This window comes from Vanessa tameamea, chromosome 9 (assembly GCF_037043105.1).
Source record: "Vanessa tameamea isolate UH-Manoa-2023 chromosome 9, ilVanTame1 primary haplotype, whole genome shotgun sequence".
In the NCBI taxonomy this organism is placed as follows: Eukaryota; Metazoa; Arthropoda; class Insecta; order Lepidoptera; family Nymphalidae; genus Vanessa; species Vanessa tameamea.
This window is the reverse complement of record NC_087317.1, coordinates 12,034,804-12,049,614: the sequence shown is the minus strand read 5'-3', so window position 1 is coordinate 12,049,614 and position 14,811 is coordinate 12,034,804. Positions and strand designations below refer to the sequence as shown.

Below are 14,811 nucleotides of genomic sequence, written 5' to 3'. Positions count from 1 at the left end.
ATTTATTTATGTTAAGATACATTTGTTAAGTTACATATGATTCTATTTTTGGTTTGTTAGTAAATTTTTTTTTTAAATATTGTACAATATCACATACATTACTCTGATCCCAATTTAAGTAGCTAAAGCACTTGTGTTATGGAAAATCAGAAGTAGCAACGGTAAACACCCAGACCCAAGAAAACATGAAAACACTAATGAACTTTTTCTATTTCGACTCGGCCGGGAATCGGACCCGGGACCTGGGAGTGGCGTACCCATGAAAACCGGTGTACACACTACTCGACCACGGAGGTCGTCAAATGTTAGTAAATTGATAGAAGCATTTTAAATTATTGTTTTTTTTTTTAATCTATTTCACTTCTGTACGCTAAATATATATTAAATTATTATATATTTAAAACAATAAAACCGCTAAGTTTATTTCGTCGATTCTTCCCAGGTCAGAGTAATTTATTTTCCGAAACGATAGTCATTTTTAATTTGACAATCAATAAGTACGTGTATTGCTTCTATATTAAACAAAGGAATTTGATATTAATTCGTTGTTAATTCTACATAATATGTTATATTGAAAAATTTACCAATCCAAAACCTTCATAGATCAGGTCTCTTTTAAACTTTTAACAGACAGTTTTAAACTTTGTCTAACACAATAAGTGTTACGTTACTAACATTGGTGATTGTACACATTTACTTAGTGGTAGGACTTTGTGCAAGCCCGTCTGGGTAGATACCACCCACTCATTAGATATTCTACCGCCAAACGGTAATACGTATTGTTGAGTTCTGGCTTAAAGGATGAGTAAGCCAGTGTAAGTACAGGCACAAGGGACATCTTAGCTCCTTTTTAGTTGGTGGCGTATTAGAGTGCTGTGAGGAATGTTTATCATATCGGTGCTAACCACCATACCATCAGGCGGTTCATTGACCTTTCCACGTACCTATTACATAAAAATATGAATAAATTGAATCGAATGAAAATAATTCTAGACGCATCTCCCGATATAAATTCGACACCAGGAAAAGATAACAATATACATATATACTGCATACATTGATATGGCAAGCTGTTTGTCCAGTATAATCTGATACTACTATATATAATGTATAGCTGATGTACTCGAGCGAAACCGGGTACGAGAATAATGAATACAGATTGTAACTATAAGGTATGTGTACATGCCTTTATTTTATAATAAATAAAATAACTATGTTGCCCACGGCTTGGTACTATTTCTATTGTTGCAGCCTGTAAATGTACCACTGCTGGACTAAGGCCTCTTTACAATTTGTGAAGTGGGTTTAGAGCTTCCACCACGCTATTCCAATGCGTATTGATACACTTGTGGCAGACTCATAAAAATTGCTCAAGAGCAAAAGATTATAAACTCAAATTAAGCATATGAAAAATCAGTAGTGCTTACTAGGATTTGAACCCGCAATCATAGGTAGGTAATATTCACCACTGGGACATCTCGACTCAAGTTGCAATTTGCTTGACTAAGATTTTAGTTCATATTAATACTAAAATCTTCTCCAGAACACGCATTTTCATTTTCTGATATATCTAAATAAAAATGTTACATCATGTACTTTGTGATATAAGTTTTATGTGCGTTTATTAAAGAATTTTATCAGTATTACAAAAAAGGTCCGAGGTTTTGTATAACATCGTTGTAAATTATTTATAACTACAGACGTTTTTTTATTTGAATATGTTAACACGAATATATCTAACAATTATATAAACAATTACGTAACGAAAATGAAAATATTTGACATTCTTCAAAAACTGTAATATTAAGGAAACGGAAGATCCGAAGGCGTTTCACGCTTGACCAAGTATACGGAAATATTTACGAGAGTGCCCACACCTCTTTACAAATAATGCTTGTTATCCATCGAGAATGAAAAATAGCAGAAAATATAATTACGCAATAGTGTTGTACTTGTCAATCTAAAATTAATCATAATCACGAATGGGTGCAGTTATATAGTTCTTAGGAACAAAAAAAAAAGGATTGCGTGCAGCGTACTCTTACTTAGTAAAAAATTGCGGCTTCTCATATGGCAAGATAAAAATTATCAACATAATTATTTCAATAAATATTTATTACAATTTTTATATCACTCCTGTATACTATATATACTAAGATTGTTTGTTAGAATATTAGTAAACTTATTATTAAAAATACAATAAACACGAAGCAGAACAAACTAATATTACCATTACGAGTATATTGATAAAACTATTTCTTCAATAATAACAATCTACTAGTAAATAAATATACGTTATAGCGCTTGTTATTCAGAGGAACCATACCCTAACTCAATGCGCTTGCACCGACGACGCAGCTATCATTCAGTTGTTTGGGTCATTTCTTTGCGGACGCGCGCTTTTATGACACTATCCGTTTTTAATACGATAAATACTGCGAAGGTTTTATTACGATATTTTAAATGACATTCGAAATTTGACGTCTCGAATACACAGATAAAAAAGAAAACATAATATCGTGATTTGGATGAGTGAACTAGTGTTGTGTTAATCGTTATTTATAAAGAAAAGTGTAATGAATTTTCAATAATTATATGGTGCTATTGAAAGCGTGGAATGCATGCGTATTGGAGGTAAATTAATATTTAATGTATACTTTCTTAAGAATTTGTTTTACGTAATTATTATACATCGTGATATGCACTATTACAATGTAAATATATTTTAATTATACATTTTAAATTATAAGTACACAGTTATTGTCATATGTCATATTATTTATATTAAAGGAAAATAATATACAAAGATAATATTCAATATTTACTTACGATTGATTTTATAATTGAATAAATGTAAAATTATTATAACAGGATTTTTTTTTTTAAATTAACTTTTTTTGCTCAACAAAATATTAAAAGAATAAGTCGTATCTGATAATTATAATTGACTGTCTTGTTTCGTTTATATATTTTTTTAATTAATGTAGATTAATATTATGTATTTCTAATTAACGTAAGACTAATTAAACACCTTTAACTAAAGTAATTATAAATTGATTTCTTTAAGAAAGTAGATTTGTCACACTTTATCGATTCCAAGACTTACTGGTATTAACTGGTTTCTTTGGATTTCGCTTAAGCTATTTTTTTTTTTTATAAATATAGCAGTAAGTTGAAAGTATTTCTTTTAAAAAAAGAACGAATAATAGACTTGCTCGATAATTTTAAAAATAAATCTAAAACCTTTTTTGTATTCAACGATTACACTTTTAACTTGAAGTATTTCGTATCCAAAGAATACTGACAACGGGTTTTTTCGATATTTTATAAAATAGTTTTGTTTTTTACTTATAATGGTTTATTATTTAAAAAAAAAAACAGTAATAATCTATTAAATGGTAAAAAGACAATTTATACCGCAATAATAACAACAAATAAACTGTTAAATTTTCAATAGACACGCAGTTATGTACTTCAAAATGATTTATTATTAGACGCAATTATAAGTCGTTAAATTAATATAATATTAGCTATATCAAGATAAACACAATTATTGTGTCATACATTCGTCTTTATAAAACTATATATCACAATGACTTTTAATCTCGACATGTTACATACGTTTGAAATGTAGTTTTTCATTTAATAAAAATTAATTTCTACTTCTCACTTCAATATTACTATTATTTAAGAATTCACTTCATATTTCATTCGAGAAATATTTGTTGGCTACAAATATTTCTACCTGCAGTGAGATACGTTCAAGTTTTCTTACAACATATTTTGAAAGATCTTTTTACAAATTTAAATCCATTAAGTTACCACTCGTTCATAAAGTAAATTCTACCGAGAAGAACCGACAAGATACCTAGTTGTCCTTTTTCATAATTACAATACATTAGCAGCCTGTAAATTTCCCACTGCTGGGCTAAGGCCTCCTCTCCCTTTGAGGAGAAGGTTTGGAGCATATTTTTCTTCATCAATCATATACAATTAAATATATGTATCATTAATGAAAATCAATGAATACAAAATAATTATTGCAATTTATAATATATATGGTCTTTATTTCAACTACCTTTGAAGCTTTAAGCCTCATTTTCTAATAGCACCATTTTGACTCTTAAGCTCTTCTTCCGTACAACTGACGACATGTATCTTGAGATATGTAATCCTTTTGAACGTGCGTTTGTCGCTGAACGTCTCATTTAGCTTTGTGTGTGTTAAAGTGGGTCCTGGGTGGTTTAGATTGGACCCAGGAGGAGTCGCTGCGATGTTTTTTTTGTTAATAAAAATGTCTCCCAGGCACCTTTTGCAAATGGACCATCTGATGGTAAGTGGAAATCAACGCCCATAGACATTGACGCTATAAGAAATATTAAGCATTCATTCACTAACATTTACAACTAAGATATTGTGTCCTTTGTACCTAAGTCGTCTCATTTACCCTTCGAACGTAAAACAGCATAATTACCAATAAAAATTGCTATTTTTCGGCAGAATATGTGTTAAGTGGGTACCCAGGCCACCTAGGAAACATATACCAGAATACATATGCAGTATCAGAATAAAAAGTATATTAACATTTTACCTATTAAATGATTGGTCCAATGATTAGTCAATAGCTAATAGGATTTTGATAATAGACTTACTAATTAATCGCATTTAACAGACAAAGGTCATACTGGTTTCAAAGGTCAAAGATCTGATTTCCAATTGTGACATTAGGTATCAATCTAAACTTAATCTTGTTAATCATAATCATATTAAGTTGACACTTGGTGTTATCACAAATCTTTGATAATGAATAATAATTGATTTAATATGGCTAAATTTATTTATCAACAGTAAATATACAAAAGTACTGATTTTTTTTTTCGGGGTTAATCATTGTTATCAACATTTCCAACCGCTGGAAACCTGACGATTGTTGACGATTTATTGACTAAAGAACGTTTTGATTTGGTTTGATTTACGGTTAATTTAGTTGTTACTGTCATCTTTTGAATAAAATAGCGTATGAAACAGAGACGAAATCGATGCTCGAATTTGAATCGAAAATCGATTCAAAAACTACGAAAATGACGTAAAACAAAAAAAAGGAAAGGTGCGAGTATTTACGAACTTGAGAAGATCAACTTCTTCGGTGTAATTAAAAATTGATTTTCATTGCATGCAAATAATTAACTACAATGATTTACTTATTATCCTTTTTTCACTACTATTATAAAACTCACTCAATAAGTAACTGAGAAATTGTCTTTATCGAACGAAACGAGCCAATAAAATTTTACTTAAAAAAAATTTACAAAATATTCCGTAAACTATCAAAGAAGTTCAGCTAACGATCACGGACCTCTTTTCATTTTTCTACTCTTGCTATGGTTACCATGATAGTCGTTTTCTAGTACATCAGTGTTATCTGTAAATGATAGTTACCATAACATCATTGAATTTCTCCCTTCGAATGTTGGTAAAATGTAGTTCAATTCGTAATATTGCGATTAACTACTCTTTTTACTATTTCACTCTGCTCTAGGAATATATTATTAAAGTTTATAATAAAACGTGTATTTCAGGCTAGTAATGAACACAAAGTCCGTTAACATAAGTAACAAGATACTCGGGTTACACAGCCACATTTGCGCGGTTTCTGAATTAGGTTTAGGTTGGAGTACTTAAAGGTGAGATCAAATTACTTAGTTCTAGTTCGAGTATGTAGACATACAGGAATGTTTCTACACGTGGAGTTATATTAATGCGTGTATTATACATATATAATATTACAAAAGCGAAAGTTTTAAGATGTGTGTGTTTGTTACTCTCGCAAAAACTACTGAATGAATTTTAATAATACATTACATTACATACATTGACAGCTTCTAAATTCCCACTGCTGGGCTAAGGCCTCTTCTCCCTTTGAGGAGAAGGTTTTGGAGCATATTCAACTACGCTGCTCCAATGCGAGTTGGTGGAATAAACATGTGGCAGAATTTCGTTGAAATTAGATATAACAATAAGTGTTAAGTAAGTCGGAAAGACACGGTCACCTGCGAGCTATTTTAACGTTCGTTGCGAAAACTGTAAGAGTTAGACGAATATAATGTATGGTTGTAATGTTTCTATTAAATAGTTCTACAAAAAAGTCCCGAACATATATCCGTAAGTCGTTATTGCCAAAATAGTTAACATAAATGCAATAAAATTTGATGCTTTATTTCCTCAGATTTGGCAGCGACTAATTGATTCTTATTAAAATATACTGATTACATAATTTCGATAAATATTTTAAAAGTGGCGACGATGAGAAAGTGGGTGCAAGTTACTAAAATTGTGCACAGGGTGACCGAGACACAAATATCAACCAACAAATTTTATTTGCTAGAAAATATACTATTCAAAAAACAAAAAAATATCTTTGTAAGCTGCTAGAAATAACATTAAAATTATTAGGTCAACATAATATACAATCATTGTTATTTTTGGAGCCAATGTCGGCCAAGGTAGGTAACTACTTAAATGTGGTTATAACAATAGCCATGAAATATAGTATCAAGATTGCGTCCGGGGATAGGAAATAAGAGCCGCCATTTTACCGCCAAACAGCAGTATTGTTGTGTTTCGGTTGAGCCAGTATAACTACAGGCACAATGGAGATGAACATCTTAGTTCCCAAGGTTGGTGGCGCATTGGCGAAGTGAGGGATGGTTAATATTGCTAACAGCCTCAATGTCCGTGGACGGTGGTGACCACATAACATCAGGTGGCCTATTAGCCGGTCCGCCTACCTATTACATAAAAAAAAAAAACTTAAATGTGTTATAATAATAGTCATGAAATATATCGAGACTAAGTCCTGGGAAAGGAAATAAAACGAGATGAGGGCGATAAGGGTATTGGAATTTACTATAGAACTGCCATTTAAGTATACTATATACACGGTCGAAGTCGCACGCAAATGCTAGTTTTTAAATATACTATAGAAGTTATTATGATTACTAATTTATGAACGATATTAGATTTGAGATGGAAAAGAGGCGCGAAAATAAGGGTAAGCAACAATGACTGTTGATGTGTGTAATCTGTTATCTGTAAATGTATAATAAGGTCATAATAAGGTACTTCATTTCCCAACAGCTTATAATATAATTTCTGTCATTTAGAAAGATAAAACACTGAACCTTAAGAATTTTGTGAAAGGTCTGTAGAATCAGCTGAGGCTGCTTTTCAGTCTCCTTTTAAATTTACTGCCAATACACACCTATATCGTTTTTATTAAGTACTAGCTGTGCCCGCAACTTCGTGCGCGTTGTTTGAATTTAAGTTATTTGAATATTGTTGCGTGATTTTATTTTTATTCTATATTTAATTCTAAAATAAAAGTAAGTTGCTCCTTATTACATCCGCTTTCTGCCAGTGAAAGTCCCGTCGAAATCGGTTCAGCCGTTCCAGAGATTAGCCGGAACAAACAGACAGACGAAAATTGTAAAAAATGTTATTTTGGTATATGTACCGTGTATACATACATATGCATTTAGTAAAAATGGGTTATTTTAATATTACAAATAGACACTCCAATTTTATTATATGTATAGATAATAGTTTAATAACATTTATGACGAGATCTCCGAAACTATAGATCTAATGATCTGAACTATAGATGTCCAATATTTATATTTATATAGATTGAAATTTTGTATATTTATTTCCGCAACATAGATGCTCAATATGAAAGGTTTTCGCAAATTTTAACTTCAACTACAATGAAGGGGTGTGGTAAGGTTACCCGCCAGAAGTCGTAGGACAGCTAGTTTGTTATATGATTCATCTCGGGCTCAGCCGCGAAGGATAGAATCGTCACGAGAGGAATTCGGAATGTGCCGCATGTGTAACCAAAACCGGAATTTTAACTTGACTTTTTATTTTCACACATAACAAATATTTTAATAATTTATTAGTTTTACAAAAGCAAGTAACGCTTTAAACAGTTTATTTTATGTAACGGTTTATAAATATTAATATAGTTACCGTGTTCGAAACATAATTCATTTTCAACCGACTTTTAAGGCAACCTACACACTGTCTATACGAATTTAGTTTTTATATTCTTCAATCTATACATTTATAATAAAATTAAAGTAACCGCTTTTTACTAAATGCATATGTTACATACACCCACAACGGTACATATACCAAAATAACATCATTTTCAATTTTTATCTGTCTGTTTGTTCCGGCTAGTCTCTGGAACGGCTGGACCGATGTTAACGGGACTTTCACTGGCAGATAGCTGATGTAATAAAAAGTAACATAGGTTACAACACTAACTTTTTTGACGCGCACGAAGTCGCGGGCACAGTTAGTTACAAATAAATATTTACACTTATCTAACATAAATTATTTAGATAAAAAAATAGCAATCAATATATTGTGTAAAAGTGAATATTTTAGTATGTCTCGTATGTGCAGCTAAAAAAACATATCGGATTGTATTAAAATAATGTGCAGTCGTTGTTAACGCTTGCGTGAAGGTTTCTGGTAAAGTACCATCATATAAATATAGGGGACACAATTGTTGTAAAAAAAAATTAAAGTGGTATTATAACGTATGCCATGCATTAGATAGTAACAACATTTGATTAAACAAGTTATTGTTGTAAAATTGTTAAATTTGAAAATTATAATTATTATTTATTTATATATCGGGAAAGTCTAACTCTTATAATATTAAAGTTTTTCTGTCGGACTAATGTGACAAAACTAGTGTGATCCAATCATACGACATTTGTTAAAAAAAAAAAAAACATTTTTATTTACGTATACTGCTATATTACGAGTGTGAACAATTATTAATAAATTTATTAGTAGCTACTAATAAAGTTAATAATAATTGTTGTCGCTGGTGACTTCACACGTGTTTTAGGGGTTGGTCATCAGCCGTCAGAAATAAAAAAGCAGCATATGTCCTTCCTTGAAGCTCAAGCTTGTTTCTCTTTCATCAAATTCAGTTCCGTTGTTTGGCCGTGAAAGAGCAACAGACAAACAGACAGATTTACTTTATCATTTATAATATTAGAATAGATTATTATAAATACTAGAAAATAATTATTTATAGTATTATCAGAAGGTACGTGTATATTTATTCGTTATACTAAAGTATTATTAAACATTTTCCAATTAAACACAAACAAAAAGTATATATAATTATTGAATTAAAATTCAGAATCGTTAGCGTCAAGCCTTATTTATCCAAGTAAAATAAATCGCGTTATGAAAACAATTGATTACACATTGTATATTTACACTAACAATTACCAACTGTATTTATTTTAATATTAATAACAGTTGTTTTAAAGACGATTTAATTTAAAATTTCTAAAACGTACAGGTGTCGTATCTTTGTCTCCAGATGACGTAAGTATCGGGATCGATTTTGAACGCGGTAATGTTGCATTCATGATTTGTACAGTAACAATTGTTAATTCTATTCTTTATAATAAGTTATCATATTTATTATAGAACTATTTTGACGTGAAATTTCCCCTTGACGTTTTTTTTTTATAAAGTCTTTACAATACATTACATTAACAGCCTGTAAATTTCCCACTGCTGCGCTAAGACCTCCTCTCCCTTTGAGGAGAAGGTTTGGAGCACATTCAACTACGCTGCTCCAATGCGGGTTGGTGGAATACAAATGTGGCAGAATTTCGTTAAAATTAGACACATGCAAGTTTCCTCACGATGTTTTCCTTCACCGCCGAGCACCAGATGAATTATAAACACAAATCAAGCACATGAAAATTCAGTGGCGCTTGCCTGGGCTTGAACCCGAAATCATCGGTTAAGATGCACGCGTTCTAACCACTGGGCCATCTCGGCTCTTATTAGTAATCTTAACAAATACATTTTTGTTACTGTCTTCACTCGTATTCGTGGAGGGGCGCGCCTTCGTGATTGAATAGATCTACAATTCTTGTGTAAATAAATGATCACAGAATCTTATAAATATTCTACAAGCTACCTGCGTTCCTCCTTCACACGAGGACCGTTGATAAAGTAAATATTACTAAGTAGTGTGAGGATTTACATTCTTATGTGAATGGTTCACATTCCCTCACAAGTTCTTTTTAAATTTTTGTATTTTTTGGCAGCGTATAATGACTTTGTTTAAAAACGTGACGTCACGACGATCACTTTTACACTGTAAGACGATCTGGTATCCGACTCGTTTTTTATTGAACTGCAAATGTCCAAATTACTTGAACAAAGAAAAGCGATCAGATCCACAATGTTAAATCATCTGAACTTGATGTTGGTACTTAATACTTTTTGTCAATGAGTCCGTCCTTAGCAAAAACACCTTATAAAATCCATTCAAAGTCGTTATGCCTTGAACTGTTATTTTCAAGTTATTGTTCAAGCGTAGAGGTTTTATTTTTTATCGCGAAACGACATGACTTTTTACAGACAGTACAAAATCGAATCACGATAATAAAAAATGTCGAACTCACTAGTATAATTGTTATAGTAATATAATATTTATATATAATTATATATATGTTATTTATTATAAGTTATTATAAGTCACCTTTCCGACTTCGAACGGTTACAATAAAGGTCTACATAGCTTCAACACAATCAAATAAATGGATTGGGAACGCAAAGGAGAAACGTACGAACATTATTTTTATTTATATTATAAATTATTAACTCGAACACTTTAAATGTCACTTTTTTAATGATAGATATTTAACGATCCAATAGGTCACCAGAATAACCAGTTTTTTTTTTTTTTTTAATTTGATAATTATGCAAAGATATTATTCAGATGTACGAGGTGACGGCGCGGTGAGTTTTATTCAAATCAGACTAGCGGTTCAAATAGCGAACACGAATGTAACGGTAATACAAGATTTTTTATAAAATAAATTCAAAGAAAACACGGACCTGATAGATGTGATAAATATTAATAATATTTCTTTGAAAGGGAAGAAATTAACTTAACGACTTTCTAATAAATGGAAAAGAACGAATGAGTGACGGGAACACATCGCGATCGATAAGGCTTGCATCCTTTACATAAATATTATTAAATATTTATACGATATTTATAAATACATGATATATTTTTCGTATAAGTTTAATATTTTTAGTATTTACGTATAGGCTTTGTGCAAGTCATTAAGTTACTTATCATTTACTCTATTGTTAAATATTATTGTGTTCCAGTTCAAAGGTTGAATTTTGAATTTTAATCAGGGGGCAAATTCTGCTAACCTTTAACAACGAAAACTCAGCTTAATCTTAACTGAGGGCCAATTCTTATATATACCGGTCATGATACGTCCCAATTATATTCAGCTCTGACTTCTACCGACCGCAACTGGATCGTTGTGTTAGTTGAATAGGAAAACGGCTAAACGATGACGTTTCGATTCGATTGCGATGTCGTAAAAATTTGTAAAATTGGCACCCAGTTTGATTACCGAAACAAGGAATATTACGTCTTAGTTCCCAAGTGTAAAAGCGCATTGATGAAGTAAGGGATGGTTAATATTTATTACAGTGCCAGTCTATGGACGGTTGTGACTACTTACCATATCAGGTGGCCCATTTGCCAGTCTGCCAACCTATACCCAATACCCAAGGTAAAAAAATATTAACTGCGAGTCTAGATATAAATGTATACATCGCCTATTCTTTTTTCTATCTCAATTTTCAAATGTCCTGTACCAAAGGTTATCTGGATGAAATTGCTAATAGACAATAAGGTCGATTGTTTAATTATAATATTTTTGGATTAAATGTTACGTACTGTAAATGAATAGAATCAAGATTATGACAAAGTTCCATCTATTAATATATGTACATTTTACAGCTAGCTAGACAGCTAGTATATTAATAAATATATCTTAAGTTATCTTAACATTAAATATTGTAGTACCCAAATCGAGTATGACGCGTACACATTTACTTGGTGGTAGTCTGCGCAAGCCCGTCTGGGTAGGTACCACCCACTCATCAGATATTCTACCGCCAAACAGCAGTACTCAGTATTATTGTGTTCCGGTGTGAAGGGTGAGTGAGCCAGTGTAAATACAGGCGCAAGGGACGTAACATCTTGGTTCCCAAGGTTGGTGGCGCATTGGTGATGTAAGGAATGGTTAATATTTCTTACAACGCCATTGTCTTACCATCAGGTGGCCCATTTGCTCGTCCGCCTACCGATATCATAAAAAAATATATACAAACCGATGAGAATAAAATGGTTACAATTATTGTGTTTAAAAATTATATATTTATTCCATCAGGTTATATGTTCATATATTATATGTGTCTCGAAGACGGTCCGGATAACATTTTACACGAAGTCACTCTTTGACTCACGTGTAAAACGCGCTAAAGGAAATTATTATTTACTGGAATGAAAACAAAAGGCGTTCGTATGAACTGAATTTTTATGTACGTATTTTTATACGTCCATATAAATCTATAATTATTTCATAAATCTACTTTACCATCAAACGGTTTTTCAACTAACTTTTATTAATATATTTTGAAATTTAATGTATAGTTAAAAGGTAATAAGTATTAATGAGAAAGAGACAAAGATTTTCATTTTAAACTCAAGCAAGTAACACTTAATTTTCACCCAAAACCTCGGGAGTTGTAGCCTTATAAGCCAGCCACTAGATCAAGAAATTGGTTGAATTGAACACAAAGTTGCTCTATTGGTCCAATATTTTTTTTTATAGTTCTAGTTCTAGTTTTCTTTACTATATTTTAAAGATAACCTTTCCTAGAGTTCATGGTTTTCTTCAATGGATTATCCAAATTGGCTGGAGCTTCATTACAGTAAAAGGCTGTAAATGTTCACGTCTAATATATCTTCTCATTTTTAGGAGAAGAGTTGGAGTTCATTTTATGGTAGGGCTTTGTGTAAGCCCGTCTGGGTAGGTACCACCCTCCCATCAGATATTTTACCGCCAAACAGAAGTAATCAGTGTTGTTGTGTTCCGGTTCGAAGGGTGAGTGCACAGGGCAACAATCACAAGCAATATAACATCTGACTTCCCAAGGTTGGTGGTTACTTCCCAAGGTTGGTGCCGCATTGGCGATGTAAGGATTAGTTAATATTTCATACATCGTTTCCTACCTACATCATAAAAAAAGGTTATTACACAATGTTGCTCCAAAGCTACTTCGTGATTTTTATATTGTCAATTTTAATCTAACACATACAGGTTTCCTTACGAAAATTTCCTTTGTTTCGAAATGAATTTTAGAAACAAATGAAGCACTAGGACTGAGATAAGATCCTGCCTGGGTTTGGTCCAATTCTAAGGTTTCACTTGCACCACTGGCCCACCTCGATTCTTACTGATAGGTTTTGAACGATGTCACGGTCGTAAATCACCATTTAAGTTTGAAGCAAAAAATTAATAAGGCAATTCTGCGCAGCTTATGTGAAAGTAGAAGGAAGTTTTGAATGCTAATAAATAGTACATCATAATTTACCATATCATTATCTTTGATGTATGTTAGAGGTAAATTGGTTTGCATTTAAAAAATGTCGACGGTTTATATTGGATTTTCATTTCGAGTGAAATAAAATAAAATTTATGAAAACGTTTAAAAAAATGTTCTGAATGATGGAAACTGAGGAGGATGGAGGAGTACTTCAAACTAAACATTTATTTATAAAATTTTATTTTATTTCGTTTCGTAATGATATTTGTAAAGAGAAAATTTTTAACACAAAGAAATATTTTTATATTTATGAAATACAAATTAATTTAATATTAGTAGATTAAATTAACATCATTATAGATCCTCTTTCCTCCTTCCTATGTGTCCTCTATATTTCATGTTTCATACAAACACATACATACATATTTCATTTCACAATTGAAGTTAATAACTGCTTGTATACAGTCATGTTTTTATTATGTCTGTATGTGGAATTAATTGCCGGAAATAAGTTAATATTCTGTTAAATTATATTAGACTTTATGTATTTTTTAATACTATAACTGATTGCCTGTATATCTTGGCAAGGGAATAATGACAGGCTTTTTTTTATATAAAATATAGGCAGACCGACAAATTGACCACCTGATGTTGTGTGGCCACTATCGCCCATAGAAATGCAGCTATCCGAAATATTAACCATTTCTTACATCGCCAATATGCCACTAAACTTAAGAACTGTATTAGACATAACATACAGTGTAACTACAGGCATAAGGGACACCTTGTGTTGCTGTTTGGTTGCAAAGTACCTGATGAGTCGGTGGTAACTGCCCAGGCGGGCTTGCACAAAGCCTAAAATTTATTAATAAAACAGTCTAAGAGCCATTAAACATTTTTTGTAATTTTTCTACTACTTAATTATTATTTTACATTTAATAATAATTAAAATCATTTTTTCACTTTGCTTTTTGTTTTTCACTATCGAAGTTGTCTGTATACCATAATGAGCATTTTGTAGTTTACTTTATTTAACGCGTTGTAGAAAAAATGTTGAGAATGATTTCTTATGATGCGCGCATACATCGTGCGGTGACATCTAATTTCCATGACGAGAATAATCGATAAAGAGTCATATAACTGTCATGCAGCTCAAAATAGACAACTACACATCATCCTCCTGCCGTTATCCCAATTTACTTGGGGTCGGCGCGGCATGTCTTCTTCTTCCATACTTCCCAATCTGACGTCACCTCACAAGTAACATTCTCTCCAACCATATCATTTTTCACACAATCCATCCGTCTTTTCATCGGTCCTCTTCCTCTATATCCATCCACG

At 31.8% G+C, this 14,811-nt stretch overlaps 1 protein-coding gene across 1 annotated transcript in view; it reads left to right on the top strand.

Moving 5' to 3' along the window:
- The first annotated feature begins 2,381 nt into the window (after positions 1–2,381).
- Positions 2,382–14,811, top strand: part of Mwh (multiple wing hairs) — a 131,962-nt gene continuing 119,532 nt past the window's right edge. The window contains exon 1 of the mRNA XM_026631216.2: positions 2,382–2,634. The gene's annotated coding sequence lies outside the window, so the exon portion shown is untranslated. The remainder of the gene's footprint in view (positions 2,635–14,811) is intronic.